Consider the following 23,909-nt stretch of genomic DNA (forward strand, 5'->3'; position numbering starts at 1 on the left):
GCTCTCCTTTTGCTGAATTTCCGGCCGCGTCTTGCCTCAGATTTTTTATATCCCTCTGTTACCAGCAGCTTTCCCTTCGACACATGGACTCAGTCACCGCAGTTCGAGCTGAATCTTCCCGACAGATCAGCAGAGACGAGAATGTTAACGGGCTCTCTGTGTATTTATAATCAATAAAACAACACGGATTGTCGCCCGGGCCCGTGGAGTGCACAGATCCAGAACTAGCCAGATCACCTGAGAAACAGCGGGGGGTCTTGGCTTTCTGATGCAGCCACTTCCGGCGGAGAGCTGCCGTTCCCCGCAGCAGCCGTGCCTGGGAGCCGCCTGCCGATGACTCTCTTTATTGAACGAATCAATGTTAGTGCCGTTCACACACTGACTCGAGACCCGTCTCTTCACAGACTCGCCCCGATAAAACTTTATTTAGCTGAGTCAGTGCCGACTGATAAAGCCTTTGTCATTCTCTTCCCATTTATAAATCATTCTGTTTCTCACTGCTTGTGATGTAAAGTTCTCATTCTTGCGGACTGCAACGCCGCTTGGATTGGACTGGGCTCAAATATCCTCAAAGTGGATGTCAATGAGGATGTGTGACATCAAAGAACGGGGACGAAACAGAAGACGAATTCTATTGCCAGTCGCAGTTCGGGTAGAAGGAAAATAGCAGAATATTTATTTATTTATCCGTCAGTCTCATTCTTTCTCTCTCTCTCTGTTACTGAGTGCAGATATCCATCCCCAGCCAACTCACGAACTCCCGGGAATCAGTGACCGTGCAGTTATTGTCCGAAATCGCCCGAGATCTGAGGTCTCGGCATGTCTTTGAGTCCTGGGGGACTTTCACTATTAAGCATGGACAACATCACTTCTGCAGTCAGTGGGGACATATTGCAGGACTCATCCACTGTGTGGAGATGGGTAGAACTCAATTATAAAAAAGGTGCAATGACTCTGATGGGGTTAAACTGCAGACACCAAATATTACATGTGGATTAGAGAACGGAGCAAAAACAACAGCGCTGTTCTCATGGATGACTTTCACTTCACCAATATAGACTGGCACCTCCTCAGGGACAGAAGTATAGACGGGGATGAATTTGGTAGGTGCACCCAGGAGGGTCCTCATATCAACATATTGGTACTGCAACGAGAATATTGAAATTAATGTTGGGAAATAAGCCTATCCAGGTGACTGCCCCTTCAGGAACAGTAAACAAAACTCCTAAAGTTTAAATAGAGCAAAGAATAACGATCAGTATGTATCTTGCGTGAGAATTTTGAATTGGAGCAGGGCAAATTACGAGAGCGTTAGGCAGGAACTGGGGAGAGTTAATTGTGAACAGCTGTTTTTGGGCAAGTCCATATCTGATATGAGGTGGGTGTTTAGAAAGCAATTGCCAGGGTTCCAGATATATTCCAGTTAGAAAGAAGGAAAAGGATGGCAAGGTAAGGGAATCTTGGATACCGAGAGAGGTGGTGACAATGTCCATCATGGTTGACCTATCCAGAATATGAAGGTGCATGTGATCCACGGTGACTTGTCCATTTGTACTGTAGCTTTTCGCTTATCCACTATTATTTGTCTGAACATAGCGCGTCATATTTGCCATTTCGTTAATTGCTCGCACACTACGGGAACCATGTGAGTTTCAAAAATCAACGAACGGCTCCATTGCATTGACAGCCACGTCCACGAAAACCCTTGGATGGAGACCAATGTTCCGGCTGGCTTGTCAAGTTTTAGACTCATTCAAGATTCCGATACCATATCCCCCGATAGGAAATTTTGAATGTTCTATGCTCTGCAGTATGCTCCATCGTGAAGACTGATGCAAATAACTGGTTTAAATTACCTACCATGTGTACCTTTCCTGCCACCAATTTCTCAGTCTCGCTGACCAGGAGCTCCACATCACCCGAATCACCCCTCATCCCCCTATCTCCACAGACGCGCCTACTGTTTGTTTATATATTACCTACCAGCTATCCCCCCTTATCAGTTTTCTATCTCCTTTTTTGCCATTTAGTTACTCGAAGCTGTTCCATGAAAATAAAGTCCAGTCTCCTGATCTGTCACCAGTTTATAAAACTTTGTGTGTTCTGTTTCCCTTCAGCCCCCTTTCTGACCACGTGTGGTTCACTTCTTCTCAATGGCATGCATCTCCCACCCCGTCATCCTCAATGGCATGCACCCTCACCCCGTCATCCTCAATGGCATGCACCCCCACCACTCTGTCATCCTCAATGGCGTGCACCCCAACACTCCTTCATCCTCAATGGCATGCACTTTCCCACCCCGTAATCCTAATTGGAATGCACACCCCCCACCCCGACAAACTGAATGGCATGCACCCCCAGCTGTCATCCTGAATTAAACGCGTTCAGTCATGATTGGACCAAGTCTATGAGCTGGTGGGGAGTGGAATAGTTCTGGCGAATCCCACACTGGGCGTGGATGTGCAAGTGCTGCAGACACTAAGGTCGATGACACAAGGTGTCACTCTGCTTCTTATTGACGGGAACCTGAATGTTTCTGCTGTGGGTCAGAAAATGTTTAGGGGTTTGAGGCTGACAAAATCTCTGCCGTCGGTGAGGTGATACAGTTTATATTCGGTGTACATACGAACTGATATCCTTCACAGTTAAATGCGAACAAAGATATTGTCCACATCAATGGGCATTGTTCCTGCCAGGACAGGGTGACTGTTTGATCGGAACATCCAAGAACGTGTCAGATGTTGGAGTGAGAGACATCGGGGGAAATAAAGGGAAATTTAGACGGTCCGTTGGTTGGACTATTTGTAGGTCCGTTGTTGTCCCTGATCTGAGGCGACACCTTCCGGCAGAATGAGTGACAAAGAAATAAGTCTTTTGAGCTGGCAATTGTATTAGATTGGAAATAGATTTACTGGCGTCTCAAAGAAATTTCAGCAGAGTGGCTAAGGGAGTTGGGTAGTCTCAAGTCATGTATATGACAGGCAGTGAAGGGATACATTTGGGTGAGCATTGTTGTTGTCCCTCTGCTGTACTCAATGTTGGGTGGATCAAATACGTCAATGTGGATTCTGCTATAAATATCCCAGGCCGAAAGGGATTGATTGAACCTGGTTGTTCACTACCTCTGAACAACAGCGGGATAATGAGTTCCAAATACCCCCCTGGAGAGGTCCCATTCTCGAATAAAGGGGTAATCCTTTCCATGTACCAATCCGGTGTCAGAGGAAGGATTACCTTCGATATTGACGGCAATTATCTCCACGGAAGAAACAAGATGTACTTTGATGTCAAGATACACTATATCTTTTATGATGTCGAGATACTATCCAATCCTGGCTGTTTTAGGAGTCCCTGGTAGGTCAGTGAACAGTTTGATTGTTCTGTGAATCATATTTAACTGTGCGACAGTCATTTACCTTTGAAGTATCGAAATATGGAAAGTGGATTCATGCAGTTTCTACTCTTAACGCGCCGCCATTCCTGACGCAGATCTGTGTAATCGGCCGCAGATGTCCATTCTCGAATTATTCAATTGCTTGTGACATAATGGTTCACTTCATTATATTCTCATTTTATTTTGGAAGAGAACAGACCACTAGGATGATTCGGGACAGATGAGGAATACTTTCTGGTGAGACTGAATTGGATCCATTTGTCTCCCGCTCTATCGCAGTGCAAGTGATCGCCTTCCTTGACATTTGGATACAGAGAATGTTTGATCCCGCTGTTGATGCAGGTAATGAACAGATACATTGACACGTTGCTCTCTTCTCCATCTGATATGATTTGATTGAGACCAACACTTGCTGGGTTGTATTGCCTGTTTGCGCTGAGCCCTTGCATCCAATCGGACAGGTACACTTATGTGTCAGTGACAACGGGCAGGACTGGAATGTTGACTGATCGTATAAGAGAGTTTCGTGACTGAAGTGTATGTTGACAACACTCACGCTGATCCAGTATCGGTCACACTTTGTACTGAATCCCGGAATGTCCTGTACTGCATCGGCTGATGTACCGTGCAGTTCACACAGTATTAAAATGTCCATTCACGAATTCTGTGTTGATGCAAGCGCCTTTCTTCACATAGATCACATGCACAACTGACCAGATGGTATGTTTGTGCTGATCTTCCTGATTGCAGAGAAAAACTGAAATCAGACTACCGATTTGTAGGATCTGGAGTAATTTGGAGACGTGGTTAATTCAATAAATCCAAAGGAATGAAACGTTTTCAGGTCCGTTCAGCTCAAGTCTTTGTACCTCAGCAGCAGAACCGACAATCGTTTCGTCAGGGACGGATCCACTTTCATTTCAGCATTCAATGTGAATGTTGACAACAAAATCTGTGTTTGAACATTGAGGAGCACGAGCTCCTGTTCTCAATGTTGCTGAATGTTGGAGCGGGATTTAAATGTCAGAACGGTGACCTAATTTTACCTTTGGACGCTGTGTTTTTCAAGATCTTTATTTCAGGATTCTACAGAAATGTTCACATTGCCCTCATTCTGTCCTGTTAACTTGCCTCCTCATTCGTTTTTTTGCCCACAGTTAACCTCGCGACCATTGCTTTCCTGTCCCGGAGGATGTGTGGTCTCTCCAAATGTGTCACCCGCTACCTGGTGCAATGGCAACGGCGGATCCACTGGTCGTTATCTTTGATCTTATATTGCGGCAGATCCCGATTGTCCACAGACTGCGTTTTGTGAAGTACATCCCCATGTGTAATATTCACGCCGTCCTGCTTGACGATTCACGGACTGTTCCGTCTGGTTCACCTTCACTTTCACCTTTGACCGATTTGTAGCCATTTGTTGCCAAAAGTTGAAATCTCGCTATTCCACCGAGAAAACAGCGGCTACGGTTCTGGGAACGGTGACTGCGCAAAGCAGTATAAAGAATGCCTTCTGGTATTTTATATACAAACCTTGGTACAGTTTGGCGAATCCTCCTTGGTTTTGTCTTATTAATATCCGTGTTATAATCTCAATGAGTTGGATAATAGTTGAGCTTCTTCATTATATTCTCACCCCGTGTCTTCCATTTGTTTTGATTCTGTTATTCAACGTTTTAACAGTCAGACACAATTTAATAGCGAGCAGACCCCGCAGGAGACTCCGCGGACAGACAGGCGGAGAGACTCCCAGAGACCGAGAGCTGGAGAGCTGAAGGAAATCCATCATATTGTTGTTCGTCATCTCGGGAAATTTCATCTTGTTGTGGTCAGTGTTTACGGTGTACTCTATGTGGAACCGATTGTGGAATTTGGGGAATTATTCTGTTTATCTACCCAGTTTTGTCACCGAAATAGGTTTTATGCTCCAGCTTCTGAGTTGCAGCACAAACAGGTGCATTTATGCTGTGACACAGACGAAGTTCAGGGAGCAGTTGAGCATTGTGTTGACGTATCCTTTTACTCCAATTGTAAAATTAATTCAATGCCATTCTGTCGTGAATAATTTCCAGCTTCGATCTTTCCTTTCGTGTTATCTCCACCGCATACCCCACGGGAACCTAACATGGAGAGGGTGTGGAATTTATCCGAATTTATGTTCATTTTTTTTTGGTTTGAAACACAACATTGAGGGCCGAAAGGCCTGTACTGTACTGTAGTGTTCTATGTTTGAAACGTCCCCCAACCGTGTCTTACGACTATCTGAACAAAAATACATATATTAAAGATGCAGCAATATCAGGTCAGTTTCCGTGGAGAACAGAATCGTTTGTTCTTGCTGGTAAATAACGAAGCATTCAATGTTTTCAGCAATCCCAACAGTAAAACGAATTCTTGCGAAACTGCACAGAAAGTTGAATCGGCTCAAAGATTCTGTTACCTGCAGAACCTAGAAAAAAAAGGTCGCTTCTATGTCACGTTCTACATCATGACGAACGTGAGGGACTGCAAAACCATAAAATATCATCAGTTCTCTACACCCTCCAATGGGGAGACGTTAATCCCTGAGGAATTTATACAGGCCACGTGTGAACCAGCAGGGTCTTCTCAGAAGCTCACTTTGACTGACATACAATGAAGTATCCACCGACGGCGTGTAGTTGCGCTGTTTGAAAGACGTTGCGCATTAATGCATTGCAGGAAAATAAATGCAAACGTGTGAGATATTCATGACATGAACGAAAGTCCCCAGATTTTTGTGATCCCTGATATGCTGGCTTGAATGCGACATGCTCGTAGTTACTCCCAGGATCAACAGGTCAATAGGGGACATGGGATTGCACAGATAGAATGACCAGGGCTTCGATATCATGTATCCGCAGCTAACGGGATCAATCCAAGCCCTTTACTCCTATTTTATTCAATAGATCGGAGTCAATCAGCAAAATTAAACCAAGACATTTGCAGAAATTCCCATCGGTGGGAACCTTGATCTCAAAATCAGGAATGCAAAGTAATTTATCGGATTAATTCATGATGTTTCTGTACCTGTCCCCACTCCTCCTCCATCACCACAATTCAGTTACCTGAACAGCCCTTACAGGTGAGACAGAAATCCACATGCTTCTGCTTCGACATTGCCAGTTATATTCGGTGCTCGCAACGTGGCATCCGCTATGCTATAGAATAGGCGTCCGCTTTGCCGAGCACCTGCGCACTGTCCGCAATGGGCATCTGCAGCTGAAGTGTGAAGTAATCTCAGATCATCTTCCCATTCCCATACCGACATGCCAGTCATCGGTCTTCTCCACTAACAGCGTGAGGACAATAGCAAACTTCAAGTTTGGCAACTCATTATCCACCTGGGTCGTCCACATGCCATCGGTATGAACATTGACTTTTCCAGTATCAGGTAGCCCGCAACATCTGTGTGCATTTCTCTCTCCTCCTGACCCACCCTGATTCTCTCACCCACACCTTCCTTCAAACCCATCCCATACCATGCCCCGCGTTAACCAGTTTCTCTCCCATTTCCCACCTGATCCCAAATGTCCGTCATGCACACGCTGAACTCAATGGGCCTCCTTTTCTTTCCCACAGGATTCCATCTGCCCATCAGTCATTCACCTAACACACTGGGAATCCTATCCCCTCCCCCACTGGTTCGATATACCCGTTACCACTACTTTATGTGGTTCCACCTGTCACCTTCCTTACTCGTCAGATCACAGAACTTGCATCCCTTTGGCGGCTCTGTTTGTCACCTTCAAGCCTCTGACCCGGTCTCCACACAAACGCCTCGCCGTTATCTGGCACCATTTGCCCATCATCCCCGCTTACCTGCACGACACTCACCCGCAACACTCTCTTTTTGCTGTCTCCTGCCTTACGTCTCATAATGATGCAGCGTCTTGTCCCGAAATTCCGACTATCCCTTTGCCTCCACAAACGCTGCCTGACACGCTGAGTTTCTCCAACAGTTTATTTTTCACTCCAAAATGAGGGCAAAGTGGGAGATTATTCAGCCATTAGATGCGTTAACGACTGAACACAATGAGATATAAGAAAAGTGGCAGAAGCCAAAGAAGGCATCACCTCTGCCTTGGTCATGAGTAAAATGAACGGTGCCTTCCTTCCCAGCTTTCCACAGTGCAGTAAAGTAACAACCACACAGCTAACATATTCACACCTGCAAGCAGATCACTGTGGAAGGCAGGGGAACAAGTTACTGCAGATGATAGGATCAGAAGTAAAGTAAAAACAAATTATTGGAGAAACTGAACGGGTCAGGTAGTGTCTGCGGAAGGCAAGAAATAATCAACATTTCGGGTTCAAATGCGGCCGGGCTGCGGGAAATTCTGATTTAACGTTGTCACCGGAACGTCAGCTGATTAGTCACACCGGTATTAGAGTTTCACAGTGCTGGAAGCGCACGGTTGAATTGTATGGCTGTGATCGATCCGTGGACGCAGCAACCTCGGTTCGAATTCCAGTCACGGCAGACTGACTGGATTTTACACAGGTGGCTTTCAGAAAATCCTTGAATTCTTCACTCTCCTTTTGTTGAATTTCCTACCGCGGTTTCAGCCAGAGGTTGAAATTTCTCTGCCACCACCAGCTTTTCCATGGAAACATTCCCACTCGCATTAAATTGGTGAATTGCTAAATTGTTTTATTATTGTCACATGTACCGAGGTAAAGTGGAAAACTTGTTTTGGATACCGTTCGTACGACAATTCCTTACAACAGTGCATTGAGGTAGTACAACTAAAACAACAGAGTGCGGAATAACGTGTTGCAATTACAGAGAAAGTGCAGTGTAGGTAGACAACGAGGTTCATGGTCACAACGAGGTAGATTGTGAAGTCAAGAGTCCATCTTATCCTAATGTGGAACCGTTCAATAGCCTGATGGAAGCTGTTCTTGACCCTGTTGGTGCGTGCTTTCAGGCATTTGTACCTTCTGCCCGATGGGTGGGAGGAGAACAGAGAAAGTCCAGGGTGCGTGGGATCTTGGATTACTTTGGCTGCTTCATCAAGTGTAGACTTGCGAAGTGTAGACTGAGTACATGCAGGGGTGGTTGGTTTCCATGATGTACCGAGCTGTATCCATATCCCTCCGCAGTTTCCTGCCGTCACGGGCAGACCATTTATCGTACCAAGTCGCAATACATCCGGATAGGACGCTTTCTGTGGTGCATTGATAAAATTTGGTGATGGTCAAAGGGGTCATGCTAAATTTCTTTTGGCCTCCTGAGGAAGTGGAAGTATTGGTGAGAATTTTTGAACGTGGCGTCAACGTGGTTGGGTATACGTTTTTTGTGCGGTACCTTATCGAAAGCCTTCTGAAAATCCAAGTTCACAACATCCAAACATCCTCCTCTCTCCACGTCGCTCGTTATATTCTCAAATATGTCCATCAGGTTTGTCGAACAGGACTGTCGATTCCTGATTCCACGCTGTGTTTGCCTGATGGACGCATTTCTATTCAAATGTCTCGGTAACCTTTTCCCTAAAGACAGCTTCAAGTATAATCCCGAAAACTGACGGTAAACTCACTGGCGTAGCGTCACCTGTCTTTTCCCTACGTCATTGTTTTTAAGCAGTGGCCTGAAATTATCTGCATTACAATCCACCGGGACCTGCCCAGAATCCAGTGCATTTTGGTAAATTATCACAAACACCTCTGCGACAACTTCCGCCACTTCTTTCAGTACTGTGGGATGCATTCCATCAGGACCAGGTGACTAATCTACCTTTCGGCCCACAGGTTTTCTCAGCACTACCTCTTTCGTGAAAGCCGTCGAAGTCCTCACATCCTATTGAATCCATTACATCTCTCTTTGGCATGTTAGACGTGTCCTCCACCGTGAAGACCGACACAATTTTCACGTTCAAAGTTTCGGCTATTTCCGCATTGCCCAATATTAATTCCCGATTTTCGTCTTCAAAGAGACCTACGTTCACTTTAGCCACCCTACACTTTCTACAAAAATACTGTTTCTATATTGTGAGCCAGATTACTTTCGGAATCCATCTTCCCTTTCTTATTGCTTGCTCAGTGGTTCTTTTTTTTATTTTATAAGTTTTCCCTTTAGTCTTGGCGACTTTGTCTGCATGAGCTTTGTCCTTTATTTCCTTAGTTGTCCAAGGCTGGCTCTCCCCTCCCTTCCCCTCCTTGCTTCTAAATCTAATATACTTTTGTTGAACGCTGAAACATCGCTTTGAAAGTCTTCCATTGTTCCTTGACTGTTCCACCACATAGCCTAAGTTCCCAGTTTTCGCTTGTCAACTCCTCCCTCATTCTGTTTTCGTCTCCCTGGTTTAGGCATAATACACTGGTTTTAGGTCGAACGATTGTACCCTTCATTTGTATGAGTGATTCAGTAATACTACGATCACTCTTTCCAACAGGATCCCCAAATATTTCAGCGTTAATGTTGCCTGTCTCATTGTACATGACCAGATCTAAGATAGTTATGTTCCCCTGTAGGTCTACCAACATGCTGCACAATAAAGCTATCGTGGATGAATTCCATGAAGTCCTCCTCAGGACTGCTTGGACCAACTTGATTCGCACAATCTCTGAGCAGGTTAGTCCCCCATCCCGTGTCGATCCATTCTCACATGTATCTGTGTAATCCTCCACCACAGGAGGCTGTGGAGAACACGTTTATGAACATATTTCAGAAGTGGATAGGCAGATTATTGTATGAAAGAGGCATGAATGAGAATGAGGAGGGAGCTGGAACTAAGTGTACAGATTGAGGATTCACCAGGGCTATAATGAATGGTGGAGCAGGCTGCAATTACCATGTCATCCTGGTGTGCTTTGCATATACCTGTCTTCCTCACTCTCTGCTCAATGGAGGATTATGTTCAGTCAACGTGTACTTTTATCTTTGTGTCTACTCCCCTGCAGAGGTTCAGTGGGGTCTACATTTTTATCTAGTACAGTGTTTACTTGCCTGTGAGTTTTTTCTTCACGTTCGCTTTCAGTTGCAATGACATCAGTATCACTCAGGGCAAGTCTTACACAAGTCCAGAGAACCCATTAAACTTTCAACCACCCCATTAAATGGTAAAGGAAATTGAATTCAAAAAGCAGACCCAGTTCCATTGTCACTGTTTGTTGTTGTCTGCCCCCGAATCCTTCATAAATTCCGTAACCTGTTGAGAAACTAAAATCCTACTTTGAAGCGAATGTGTTTGCATCTTTGCGAAGGAGGTGGAAAACCCGCTGAACCGAATCGGCACACCGGCTGATGCGGACTGTTCACAGAATAATGGAACCGCGCCTGCATCTGTTTAACGTGTTCCAGTGATGTCTGCAGAGGACCGAAGACCTGCAATTTCGACTGAACTAGGTGAAGATGTGTTCAATATATGATTTCATTATTCAAGGCTTTTCAGTTTAAAACATTATTCACCGTTTGTGTATGTATATCGTGGAGCAGAAACGTAATTGTGAAAGAAGTTGACGAGCTACTCAGATGAGTGGAAGTAATGCTGAAGCTTCGTGATTTTTGGCGGTCCCACGGGAACGATCTCTCTAATAGATATGAAAGCTGCCTCTGCAACGCGCTGGCAGTTTGATTTCAGCACCGACCATTGAGTTTCTCCATAACTTCTCCGCCAGGATGGCAGCACTTCGTCTCTTCAAACCATTTCCCTCGCTGGAGCCCATTTTCCAGACTGAAGCGATTTTCTATCCCATCATAGCAGCCGTTGGAATTCCAGGTACGTGGTTAAATCCAATTCTGAATGTTTCGGATCGGACAGTAACTGCTTTCCTGCTCTTACCTCGGCAACAACTTCATTCATTTTATTTACCCGGCCCCCACCATTGAAACGGAGAATTAGCAGTCTCTGTTTAATCCTGAACCATCGTTTCCCAAAAGGGCATATTTTACATTTAAGCGCAAAAAAAGATTCAGGTGATTTTGTTGGTTTAACCGTTGTCTAATTTGTTGATTCAGACTGAAACTTTCCGCCGCCAATAAACGTGATTTTATTGTTTCCATGCAACAACTCATTCCCACCGATTTTCGGTTACCCTTGGTCGGTATCACGTTTCTTCATTCTGTGAAATACTTGGTTTTCCCAAAGCCGAGTAGAGACGCGGCCCCAGCCGTTCGGTACCTGCAAGCACACCTGAAATTCTGGATAGTTCGGAGTGCCATTGTTTACTGTTTTTACGTGACGTGCAGAAGATTAATCCTGGTCCTCCAAAACCACGCGGCAGGACACCAGGCAGAAACACCAATTTCCAGCCTCATCACTTCAGCTGAAGGATGAACATACTCCTTTCGTATTCCGCCTTCCAAGCCTTGGGAGACAGCTGTCGACTGCAACGTCCTTTCTTAAAGCGAAACTGCTGCAATATGGAATCCACTCCACCGAGCGTGCGATTGAAGGAAGACTCATGGTCCCTGTGAAATTGCTCTGATATTGTCAGTGTTTCTGAAATCAACTTCATTCTCTGACGTGGTTCCCTCAATCCTTCCCTGCTCTTGGCATGGACTAAATGTCGAGGTTCTCACCTTACTTCATTGAAGTCGTCAATAAGATTATCAATTAGTGCAGGGTGATACCGGACCTCCCCCGCTCAAACATCATGTTCGCCCTGTTAAACCACTGCTGTTTGTATTTTTTTTGTAAATCCCATAACTTTCGTCGCATTCTAAGAATTTTCCAGTCGCATTCGGCTGCCTTTACCATTAACTCCTCAGCTCCTCTTTCGACACGAATCTTTCAAACCACTTGGATCTTTTGATTTTTGGCCACAGCCATGAACAGAATCGGACGGATCCACTCTCTGTCTGTGAAGACGTTTCTGTCGCTCACAGCACATTGCCCTCTGCTCAGTCTTTTGAATATTGGCAACAACAGCATCTGTTGCAGGTTTTCTTTCTCTTTCTCGTGGCTTTTCAGATTGTGAAACCATAGAACCATAGAACCATACAGCACAAAACAGGCCCCTCGGCCCAACGTGTCGTGCCGTCCATCAGACCACCCTCACACGACCTAACCCCTTCCTCCCGCATATCCCTCTATCTCACGTTCCTCCATATGCCTATCCAACAAGCTCTTGAACCTGTTCAATGTATCTGCCTACACCACCAGCCCAGGCAGTGCATTCCATGCACCAACCACTCTTTGGGTGAAAAACCTCCCTCTGACATCTCCCCTGAACCTCCCACCCATAACCTTAAAGCCATGACCTCTTGTCTTGAGCATTGGTGCCCTGGGAAGGAGGCGCTGACTGTCTACTCTATCTATTCCTCTCAATATTTTATATACCTCTATCATATCTCCTCTCATCCTCCTCCTTTCCAATGAATAAAGCCCGAGCACCTTAAGCCTCTCCTCATATTCAATACTCTCCAATCCAGGCAGCATCCTGGTAAATCTCCTCTGCACCCTCTGCAATGCCTCCACATACATCCTATAATGAGGCGACCAGAACTGAACACAGTAGTCTAAGTGTGGCCTAACGAGAGTTTTGTAAATCTGCATCATAACCTCGCGGCTCTTGAACTCTATCCCACGACTTATGAAAGCCAACATCCCATTGGGCTTCTTAACTGCTCTTTCCACTTGTGAGGCAACTTTCAATGAACTGTGAATATGAACCCCCAGATCCCTCTGCTCCTCCACACTGCCAAGTACCTTGCCGTTTACCCTGTACTATGCCCTGGCGTTTGTCCTACTAAAGTGTACCACCTCACACTTCTCCGGATTGAACTCCATCTGCCACTTGTCAGCCCAGCTCTGCATCCTATCAATATCCCTCTGTAAGCTCCGACAGCCCTCCACACTATCCACAACACCGTCTATCTTAGTGTCGTCCGCAGAATTACTAACCCAGCCCTCCACCCCCTCATCTAAGTCATCTATAAATATCACAAAAAGTAGAGGTCCCAGAACCGATCCCCGCGGGACACCACTAGTCACTGCCTTCCAATCTGTCGGCACTCCTTCCACCACAACCCTCTGCTTTCTACATGCAAGCCAATTCCTAAACCACACACCCAGGCTTCCTTGGATCCCTTGGCCTCTGACCTTCCGAAGAAGCCTACCATGAGGAACCTTATCAAATTCTTTACTAAAATCTATGTAAACCACATCCACCACACTGCACTCATCAATCTTCCTGGTCACCTCCTCAAAGAACTCTATCAGGCTTGTGAGGCAAGATCTGCCCTTCACAAAGCCATGCTGGCTGTCCCTAATCATTCCATGATTCTCAAGGTGTTCATAAATCCTATCCCTTAGAATCCTTGGTCATAAATCCCATCCCTTAGAATTCTTGTTCATAAATCCTATCCCTTAGAATCCTTGTTCATAAATCCTATCCCTTAGAATGGCTCCGGATATTCGCTCTGAAGATCTTTGGGTCAGTTGTTTTATATTGATGCAAAGAGCGATTACTCCAGGGCGACTCCATGTCGAGGGGACAACAAATCTGAATAAGCGCAGGATTGGGATGTAATAGTGTGTGCGTACTTTGACCAACGTGAATGTCTCTGTGCTGTGTGGTTCTATCTCAGTTTCTGGGACTGTTCATCGATCAAGCGATATCACCTGCCTGCGCCATTCATTAACTAGGACAAATTATCACTCTTCACCTGTCCAACCCCACCATGACAACATGACTCTCTGTTAAAATCTCCCCCACCTCTTCTATTCGAAGGTCAGACAGCCCATTTTATCGCAGATTTAAGTTCAGCTGAAGCCCCTCTTTCATGAAGACATGCTGTTACTATTTATCAGGAAGCTCTTCAGGAACTGCTGATGGCTGCTGATGTGTTGTCAACACAAATGATTCAATTGCCTATTTGTGACTTAATACTCGACTTATAAACACCGCAACCTCCTCCACACAAAGTCGCCATTTCTGAATCCAACCGTTACGCTTGCTTTGCTACGTCCACTCTCGCGATATCGAGAGACAGTAACCGATGTGCAACTCTAACGTGAAAACCCAGTTGCCTTGGCACTAACACACACAAAACTCTATCTCATTTAATATGCGTTTTAGCTCTTCAGTTCACTCCCGTTCACATTTTATTCGCCATTTCCTTGCCCATTATTACACTACCTGCTGGTGTGTGCCTGCTTGTTTCCTCGGGGTTGACCACAACTGTAATTCTCTGCCTTCCACAGAATGTTATACTTAACATGCACACCCAACTACGAAATAGTAACATGTGTGTAAAATATCTTCTGGGAAGATATGCTTCCTGGGGACATTTCCCCCTCCACTCCCAGGAAAAGCTCTCTTATTACACGACACACTACCTCGTCTGCATTGTCCAACCTCGTATCTATATCATCACTGTATCATTCAATCCATTCATCCCACTTTGTCGAAACAATCATGTGTGTGCGCTCCAATCAAGCAGTTGGTATCAAATACACTAGACCACGTCCAATGCAGATCGTTTATCAGACTCCCTTACCTTAAAACTAATTACCAGATCAGTCAGACATGATTTGTGGGCAGACCATCCGATTTGCCTTTTATCAACTCACACTCCCCGCTCCTATTAAAATTTACTTCATTATTAATTCCAGTCCTTCCTCCATCGGAGTGGTAAATCTTACCAATATAGCGTTCCCGAATGTATGAACACACCGGCATGAACAGCGGTTTCACTTTTCACATAGCCAGTCCTTTTATTGTATCACTTGAGAAGGGAGGGCTGGAAGAGTGCAATGTTACGATCGTGCATATAGCCGAGGTTAGTGCCCTGGAGTCCACTGTGTGACGTCTGAGTATCCTCACCCTCACGCTATCAGACATTGACGTTGGCCACTCGTGATTTAAACTAATTTATTTTTTTTAGCAGCTGGAACAATTCAGCAGAAGGAAACCCTGCCAGTTTAATTTCTGGAGAAGTTTGGCAGATAGGCGGAAAGCTCAGTTCCCCGGCAGATTATTCTGAAGATCTATAAAGTCACCGGAAACAGATAAACAGAAGGAAGGGAGGTCGCTCCAATTCTATCTGTTTCTGCTAAATCTAATCTTCAAAACGAGCTCATGATTACACTGGAAATTCTGCTCTTTATTTCTGAGTATTGTTTTCGAACATAAATTTTGTGCTTCTATTGAGTCGTGACGTTATAGACAGATATAAAAGCAGGAGAATTTTTAAGCTGCAATTTTCTGCAGTTAAGCACCGGTGTGGTCAACCCACCAACGAAGTCGCAAGAAGAAGCACCAAATATATTAATTTCTCAATGCTTCATTTTTCAATGTGGCATTCTTAAGTAAGTTTAAGTGCTTCAGTAAGAAGCTCCCCTTCGCGAAAGTCATGGAGTCAGAGAGTTAAACGCGAAGAAAAACAGTTCTTGCATCCAAATTGTCCATGCGGCCCAATGCGTCCACCTGACCTCGACCCTTCTGCCTGCATCTGTCCCATATCTCACGAACCCCCTCCGTCCGGTCATATTCCTGAGTGTCCTTGAAACATTGTGGTTGTACCCGCCTCTACCATTTCGTCTGGCAATTCTTTCCATATACCCACCACTCTGTGTTTGAATAATTTGGCCCTCGGGTCTCCGTTGCATCTTTACCCTCTCACCTTAGACCTTTGCACAGCAGTTTTAGACTCTCCTACCCTGGGGAAAAGACTGTGACCATTCACTTCATCCATGTCCCTCGTGACTTTATATGGATCTTAAATGTCACCCCTCAGCCTCTGACACCCCAGGGGAAGTCCTTCACTGTCTCTGCTTACGTCAATGCTCAGTTCTGATCTGAGAGTGAAGGCGTGGATCGGGCACTGGGTCAATGGCTCCAGAAATGTATGCTGACTGGTGAATCTTTGCTTCTGATTCTTCCCCTATCACAGCGAACGTGCTGGCGATTGTGATCCTGACCCGGGGAAAGTGCGGCCTCTCCAGGTGTGTTTCTCGCTACCTCGTGGCCATGGCGGCGGCAGATCTGTTGGTCGTGGTCATTGACGTGATACTGTTCCGTATTAATGATTTATATGTCATAACAAGATTCCTTTACATTACCCAAGTGTGCTCAATCCATAAGGCCCTGAATCATGCAGCCACAGACATTTCCGTGTGGTTGACACTGTCTTTCACATTTGATCGATTTGTGGTGATTTGTTGTCACAAGTTGCGGACCAGATATTGCACCGAGAAAACTGCAGCCAGGGTCATATCTATTGTATGTCCACTGTTCCTTTTTAAAAACATCCCGTGGTACTTTGCACTTAAATCCATATTTAATGAAAACAAGGTACAGTGGGGTTGCACCGGAAAATTAGATTTCTACACTGTACCCGCATGGATAGCATTCCGATGGATTCACTGCTGTCTGACCCCTCTCTTCCCAATGTTCTGCATATCTCTGCTCAATGCTCTGACCGTGGGACATATTGTAGCGGCCAGTAGAGTCCGCAGGAATCTCCGAGGCAGGAAGAATGATGCAAGTCGCAATGATGTCGAGATGGAAAACAGAAGGAAATCCATCATCTTGCTCTTTGCGATATCCAGCAATTTCATGCTGCTTTGGATGACATATTTTGTATTTTTCCTCTGTGTGCAAGTTATTAAGCGCTATTATTCTACTGGTTTCTACGACCCGATGTTTATCGCGGATGAAACCAGCTACATGCTCCTGCTCCTGAGCTGCTGCACAAATACTTGCATTTATGCAGTGACGCAGTCTAAGTTCAGACAGGAGATGATGAAAGGGATGGAATATCTGCGGGGAATATTATTTGAACGGGTTAAAGAAATAAAATAATGTTGGAATTTAGGGCGTTAGACCCAGAAGTTTTTCATCTCCCTTTCCACCTGGGACAAGTCGTTTTCCCGTCTCTTTAAGACATTTCAGACAACGGGCAACCTCGGGCATCTCCTGCCATATTTTGAGTCATTGAAACAGATCGACGTTTTAGCCTTCGTTAGCTGCTGAGAGTTCGGTTGGTCACTGAGCTGAATCTTCAACCGACACACAAGTGCTTTGAAATCCGTGTTTTCAGCATCAGAATCAGGATTAGTATCACTGACACATGTCGAAACATTTATTGTTTTGCGGCAGCAGTACAGTGCAACACATAAAAATTACTTTCAGTTGCAAAACTAAACAAATAGTTCAAAAGAGGAATAGCGAATTCATTGGTCCATTAATCGTTCAGAAATCTGATGGCGGAGGAAAAGAAGCTGTTCCCGAATCGTTGAGTGTGGGTTTTCAGGCTCCTGTACCTCCGCCCCAATGGTAATAAAGGGAAAAGGGCGTGTCCCAGATGGAGAGGGTCCTTCATGATGGATGTCGCCTCTCAGATTCACAAGAAATTGCAATGTTGTGTTTTAGTTCATGGCAAATGATTGGAAAAACTCTGCGACAGTGCGAATGGAAAGACTTATTGTCTTTAGAAAAAAGAGGTTTGGAAATATGCACCGGTTAGCTTCAGCACAATAAAACATTGAATATGGTGAAGATAACTATTGCCTTCACCTTCTGTTCTACGCCAGCAATGACGCCATCTGCCACCATCCTGTGGTCATTTGTTTTGGAATACTGGTAATTGAGTTTTGTCGTCGCGAATTCACTCGTGTCTACGGACTATGGTTCCAGCCGCCTGTCAACGGCGAGATCTGCTGGTCTCAGCGACAGATATCTCTGTTCTGAGCATTATAACGGAAATTTTCATGGAAAGTTTCTGGAATGTGTCTGTCAACGCTGGCGTTGCCAGTTACGAGAACACAGAATGTTCATGTGAACGTGGTTCTTCCTGTGGAGAATCCTCCGGAAAGAAATATGACCTGCCATATTTCCAGTTGCACGTCTCCTGACCATTACCTTATGCAATGATCAGCGTCTTTAAACAATCCGGTCAAAGGTGTTCCAAATTTATTCTGTTGCGAAGGATGGCCAAAGCTTCAGACAGATATCCCGCCAGTGCGGATCTCTGGTATGAAATAGCCCAGATTCTGAAACGTCTGGGGTGTACATGTTGTGTTATGCAGCTGCAAACACACTGTGTGATCGAATATTGAGGTGGATAAATCCCCAGGGCATAATGGTTATTAAAAGAGGCATATGAGGAGGTTTCTCAATCCTTGGCAGATATCTTTGTCCACAATTTAGACGTCCCATAATACAGGGGAATAGTCGGTGATTTTCCGTTGTTGGAGAAGGACAACGGAGGAAACCAGGAAGTTGCAGGCCGTCCATCCTGACATCAGTGGCAGGAAAATTATTGGAGAAGGTTCTTCGGGATAGGGTCTACACACAGAGGGGAAATTATAGATATATTCTAGACAGACAACGTGGATTTCTGCGGGCGAGCTCGTGTATTATAGAGGTGACTGGGTGTGATCCAAAATCTGAAGGCACATGGGGTGCACTGTGATTTGCCAGATGAGATTTAATATTGTTTGTCCACAGAAGACAGAGGGCAGTGCGGAGCGGTTTTTCATTGATGGGGGTGGAGAGTGGGAATCTGTGACGAATTGTGTTCCGCAAGGATCAGAGCTGTGGCGTCCGTTGTATGTGTACAACGCATCTGTACGCAAATGCTGGTGGTCTGACCCGTACGTTTCCAGACGACAGAAAACCACAGTGATGTGGCGATTGAGTAAGGTAGACAAATGATGCCGCAGGATCTATCCCAAAGAGAAATGTAGTCACAGAAAGTGGCAGATGGACATTAATCCGGATAAGTCTGAAAAATTGCACTTTAGGAAATCAAAAGCAAATGCCGAGGCTTTGTCTCCAATGGTTTCGGCGAGATGTTGAGCTGTGGTCTGGGAAGGTAAGGAAAGACTTCGACTTACCTCTAGTCGATAGTTTTGAGATGATATTTAAGGTCGCCGTATGATCCTCTCTGCAGAATGTGGTAGAACTGGGTCCCCTTCCTGTCGTTGCTGACTATACATGTTGTTTGTGTGTCCAGCTGCAGCTCCTGACTGACAGCGTGGACGGAGGCAACTGCAGTTGGGCTCACTCAGGATCATTCGTGATGACGAGAGCATCGTAGCCAGGAGCTTTCTCGAGGGGTAACAGACAATGTCAGGCAGCAAGTGGTTAGGTGACCACCAGGATATACAGAGCGGGTAGGTAGAGCATGTAAAACACAACGGTGGCCAATCCCCTCATTAATACATATATCTTTGTGGCTACTGAAGGGGCGATGGTCTTGAAGAGAAGAGGAGCAGAAACTTAGTAGCACAGCGGATGATTCTCATGGACAACACTGGAGGCTGGAGTCAAGGAGAGCGGTAGTGATAGGTGACTCGAACTTTCAACAACGCCTCACGACCACCCTCTGTTTCTTGCCAGCAAGTCCATTTTGCATCCGATTGGCCAGCTCTCCCTGGCATTTATGTGAGCTAACCTTCTAGACCAGTCATCCATACGGATTGTTGTCAACGGCCAAGCTTATGTCCATGAGACGACGTCTACCACTCTGCTATCGTCAATATTCTCCGATAACTCTTCGAAAATCTCACTCGGGTTTATGAGATACGAGTTGCACCACACAAAACTGGCTGTCAATCATCGGTACTTCTTTTACAAATGCTGGTCGATCATGTCTCTCAGAATCCCCTACAATAACTTTCCCACCACCGATGGCAGACTCACCGGCCTGTCTATCCGTCCCGTACTTCCACCCACTCTTTAATAAATACCCATCCTTCATTCATCCGGTGCCTCACCCGTGGCCAAAGAGAATGCAAATATTTATGTCCAGACACCTGCAATTGTTGCCCAGGCTTCCACAATCTCGTCAATTACACTTGCTCAGGCCGAGGGGATTTTTCTACCTTAATGCGCCTTAAGACTGCCAGTAGCTCCTGTGTTGTAATGTTGACATGTTTCGACACATCACTCTTCATTTCCCATAATTCCTTCGCTCCCGACCTGAAATTTAGCAGCCACGCACTCACCAGATGTCCCTGAACCTGCTGAGAGGATCTGCCAATCAACCTTTTCAAAATAGGATTTCAATTTGTCGGCCCGCCCGATCATTTTCCATAACCGTTTTAACCTTAAGGGAACAATGTTCACTGTCGTCAAACGCTCTCCCTCTTACGCGTTAGTCACTTGCCCAGTTTCATTTCACAGCAGATTAATGACTCTTGCCCACACCTCACGTGTTGTTCGATCGAACATTTCTGGGCACGTTCATAAATTTCTCCCCATCCAAGTTGTTTGTACTGTGGCAATCTCAGCGAATATGCGGTAAGTTTTAATCAGCTACTATTATAATCCTATATTTATTACAACTACATGGGGTCACACCACATTTATTCCGCTAATTCCCACCAGCTGTTGGGGGCCCAAAAGTTCAATATCATCAGTGATCATCCCTTCTTATGACTCAGCTCCACCCACACAGACTCACTGGAGTATCCCCCAAGAGTATCCTCTCCAATACAGCAGTGATGTGAATCTTCATCAGAAAATCAACTTCCGTTCTTCTCTTACCTCCTCGTCTGTTGTGCCTGGAACATCTCTCAACTGGAACATAAAACTACCAGCGCTGCCCCTCCCTCAACCATGTGTCCGTTATGGCCATAATATACCAGTCCCGTGTGCCAATCCATGCCGTGATTTCATCTGCTTTACCGTCTGGTTTGTTGCATTAAAATAAATGCAGTTTAGTCGTTCCGAGCTTACACTCTGCCTGTCATCTCTGCCCCTAAACAGATCCCAATGGTTCAATCACTTGAACCCTTCTCTTTTGCACTAACAGATCTGCCAGGAATGCATCGCACTATCCTCATGGTCCTACCTTCAACAAGATTCTGGAGGAAACTCAGCAAGCCAGGCAGAATTCCAACGATTCGGGTCAAAAAGCTTCCTCAGGGCTGTTCTGAAGAAGGCTCCTGACTCATTAGCAGGACGTGCGAAATAAGATTGGTAACCGCTACTTTTAATGAATCTCCATCAGACAAATGGGAGTCATGGTAAAAGTGAAATACTGAGAGTTCAGTACCAACATACTCCTGTACGACTTAAATGTAAGGAGTTCTTGAACCTGGGATATCAAGGAACATCCAGAGTTTCATTAAAAAAGGAGACACGTGGCCGGTATCGGGAACGGAAATCAGATGAGGCATTTCTGGCAGATCGCATCTGTACAGGCGGGAAGGGGTGAATGAGTAAAAACCAGCCAGCAAAGTGGTGGCACGTAACATCCCTGGCAGACAACATTAAAGAATATCCCAGGTCAGTTTATTTGTATATTCCAGCAATATATTAACCAGGAAAGGGTTCGGTCACATCAAGTACCGAATGGGAAAACTGTGTCTCTGTCCAAAGTATTGTGTCAGGTCGTAAATGAATATTTTTATTTTTTATTCAGTGAGGAGACAAACATTGTGCTTGCAGATTTCAGGGAAGGGAGCAAGCGTATTGCGGAGCGGGTTAACATTAAACAAATGGAATGTATTCGATGTCCCAGCAAGAATGGAGGTGATGAGATACCCAAAATCGGATGAAGTGTATCGTAGGCTGCTTTGGGAGGCAACGAATGAAATAGCCAGGACCACGAGAGAAATGTATTGTTTAAACCCCGCCAGCCACAGGTGCGGTGCCGGATGACTGGAGTTCAGGAAATGTCCTGCCTCCTTTGAAGAAGGGCAAGCAGTGACATGCCAGGGTTGGACCGCAGTTACAGACTATGTTTCGTCACAGGGAACTTTTGGGGAAGAAAATTGAGGGACACCAATAATCTGCATTTAGAGAGGGAAGGGTTGTTTAGGAAAAGTCAGCATGGATTTGCTGGTGGGATGTCCTGTCTGGCGGAAGTTGTTCAGATTCCTGAAGAAGTAATAAACTGCATTGGGGAGGGAAATGCCGGTGACAGGCTGCTGGCCCTCAGTTGCCGAGGCATAGAATATATAAGCATGGGACTCATAGTACAGGAGGTGGCACTAAATATCCGTGCAGATTAAATAAAACTATGAGTCAGTTTGTATTTATATTTCGTTATACGATGAAACGGACTCTTGACTTGAAGAGTAGAGCCCGTCAAGGACTAAAGGGGAAATCTGTAATTGATCCGAGGAAGTGCGAATGTATTGGGTGTTCCTCCAGGTATAGCCGTGAATACAAAGGACCCACTGAGATGTATCACAGCTCACTGTGGGAGGCAGGCGACGAATTTGCTGGTGCCACGACAGAAATATTGTTTTAAAATCTTCTCTGGCCACTGCTAAGGTGCCAGATATCTGGAGTTCAGGAAATGTCAGAGCTTTATTAAAGAAGAGCAGAAGGGGAGGTCAGGCAATGACAGGCCTCTAACTCTCAGGTTACAGATGAGGAAGTTATTGAAAACATCCGAGCGGCGGGAATACTCTGCACTGAGTTGGTCAAGGTGCGTTAAGGAAAAATCAACAATGATTTTCCGAAGAGAAGTCTCGCCACACAAAGATTCACATTCCTGAAGAACTCAATAAGTAGTTTGGTGACTGCAGTGCTCTTCATGGAGACGACGTGGACGTCAACTGTCACTTGCATTGGTGGTTCAGTGGAAGAATTCTCGCCTGCCACGCGGGAGGCCCGGATTCGATTCCCGGCCAATGCAAACACACCTTTTTCTTCGAGAGTTCGGTTGCGGCACTCATCGACTCCAGCCGCCCATGCAACCTCGCCCCATTGCGAATCGCCTAATGTAGGAACATGTCCACGACCGACAGCAGCTCCCTCGTCCTACAATTATCTCTTGAGCATCTGAATAACAATACACTTGCGCCGGGCGACTATTTATTGACTTCAGCTCCTCGTTCAATATTGCAATTCCAAGAAAGTCATTTCCAAAGGCCTGGAACTGGGACTCAACAGGTTCCTTTGCAAATGGATCCTTAACTTCCTGACCAAAAGATCGCAATCAGTAAGGATAGAGAGAAACATCTCCGCCACGATTGCCCTTTACACCGCTGCACCACAAGGTTGCATCCTCAGACAGCTACTCTGCGCCCCATGGCATGCGACTGCGTGGCGATATTCTGATCTAACTTCATCAACAAGTCTGCCTATGATACCAGCGGAGTGGGCCGAATCTCCATTAACGATTAATCGGAGGACAGGAAGGATATAGAGAATCGAATGTCATGGTGGCATGACAACAACCTTTCCCTCAATGTCACCAAAACAAGATACCTGTTCATTGACTTCAGCGAGGGAAGTCGTGCCCGCACCACTCTTTACATCAATGGTGCTGAGGACCAGAGGGTTGAGAGCTTCAATGACCTCGCATTGAATCTCACTAATAGACTGTCCTGTCCTGGGCCAACCACGTAGATCCCATGGCCATAAAAGTTCATCAGTGCCTCGACCTCCTCAGGAGGCTAAATTAATTTGCTCCGTCCCCTTCGACTCTCACCATTTTTTATTGATGCACCATAGAAAGCATTCTGTCCGGATGCATCACGGATTACTACGGCAACTCATCTGCCCGTGTCACAAAAACAAACTACATAGTCCTGTGGACACAGCTCAGCACATCAATGGAAATGCTGAGTAATTCTATGTCCAT

The 23,909-nt window shown here is 45.5% G+C and overlaps 1 non-coding gene across 1 annotated transcript; it reads left to right on the plus strand.

The window, feature by feature from the left end:
• Nucleotides 1–22,887: 22,887 nt before the first annotated feature.
• Nucleotides 22,888–22,958, plus strand: trnag-gcc (transfer RNA glycine (anticodon GCC)). Its single transcript has one exon. It is a non-coding gene; the product is annotated as a tRNA-Gly (tRNA).
• Nucleotides 22,959–23,909: the final 951 nt, after the last annotated feature.

The sequence above is a fragment of the Pristis pectinata genome, chromosome 20 (genome assembly GCF_009764475.1).
Source record: "Pristis pectinata isolate sPriPec2 chromosome 20, sPriPec2.1.pri, whole genome shotgun sequence".
NCBI lineage: Eukaryota > Metazoa > Chordata > Chondrichthyes > Rhinopristiformes > Pristidae > Pristis > Pristis pectinata.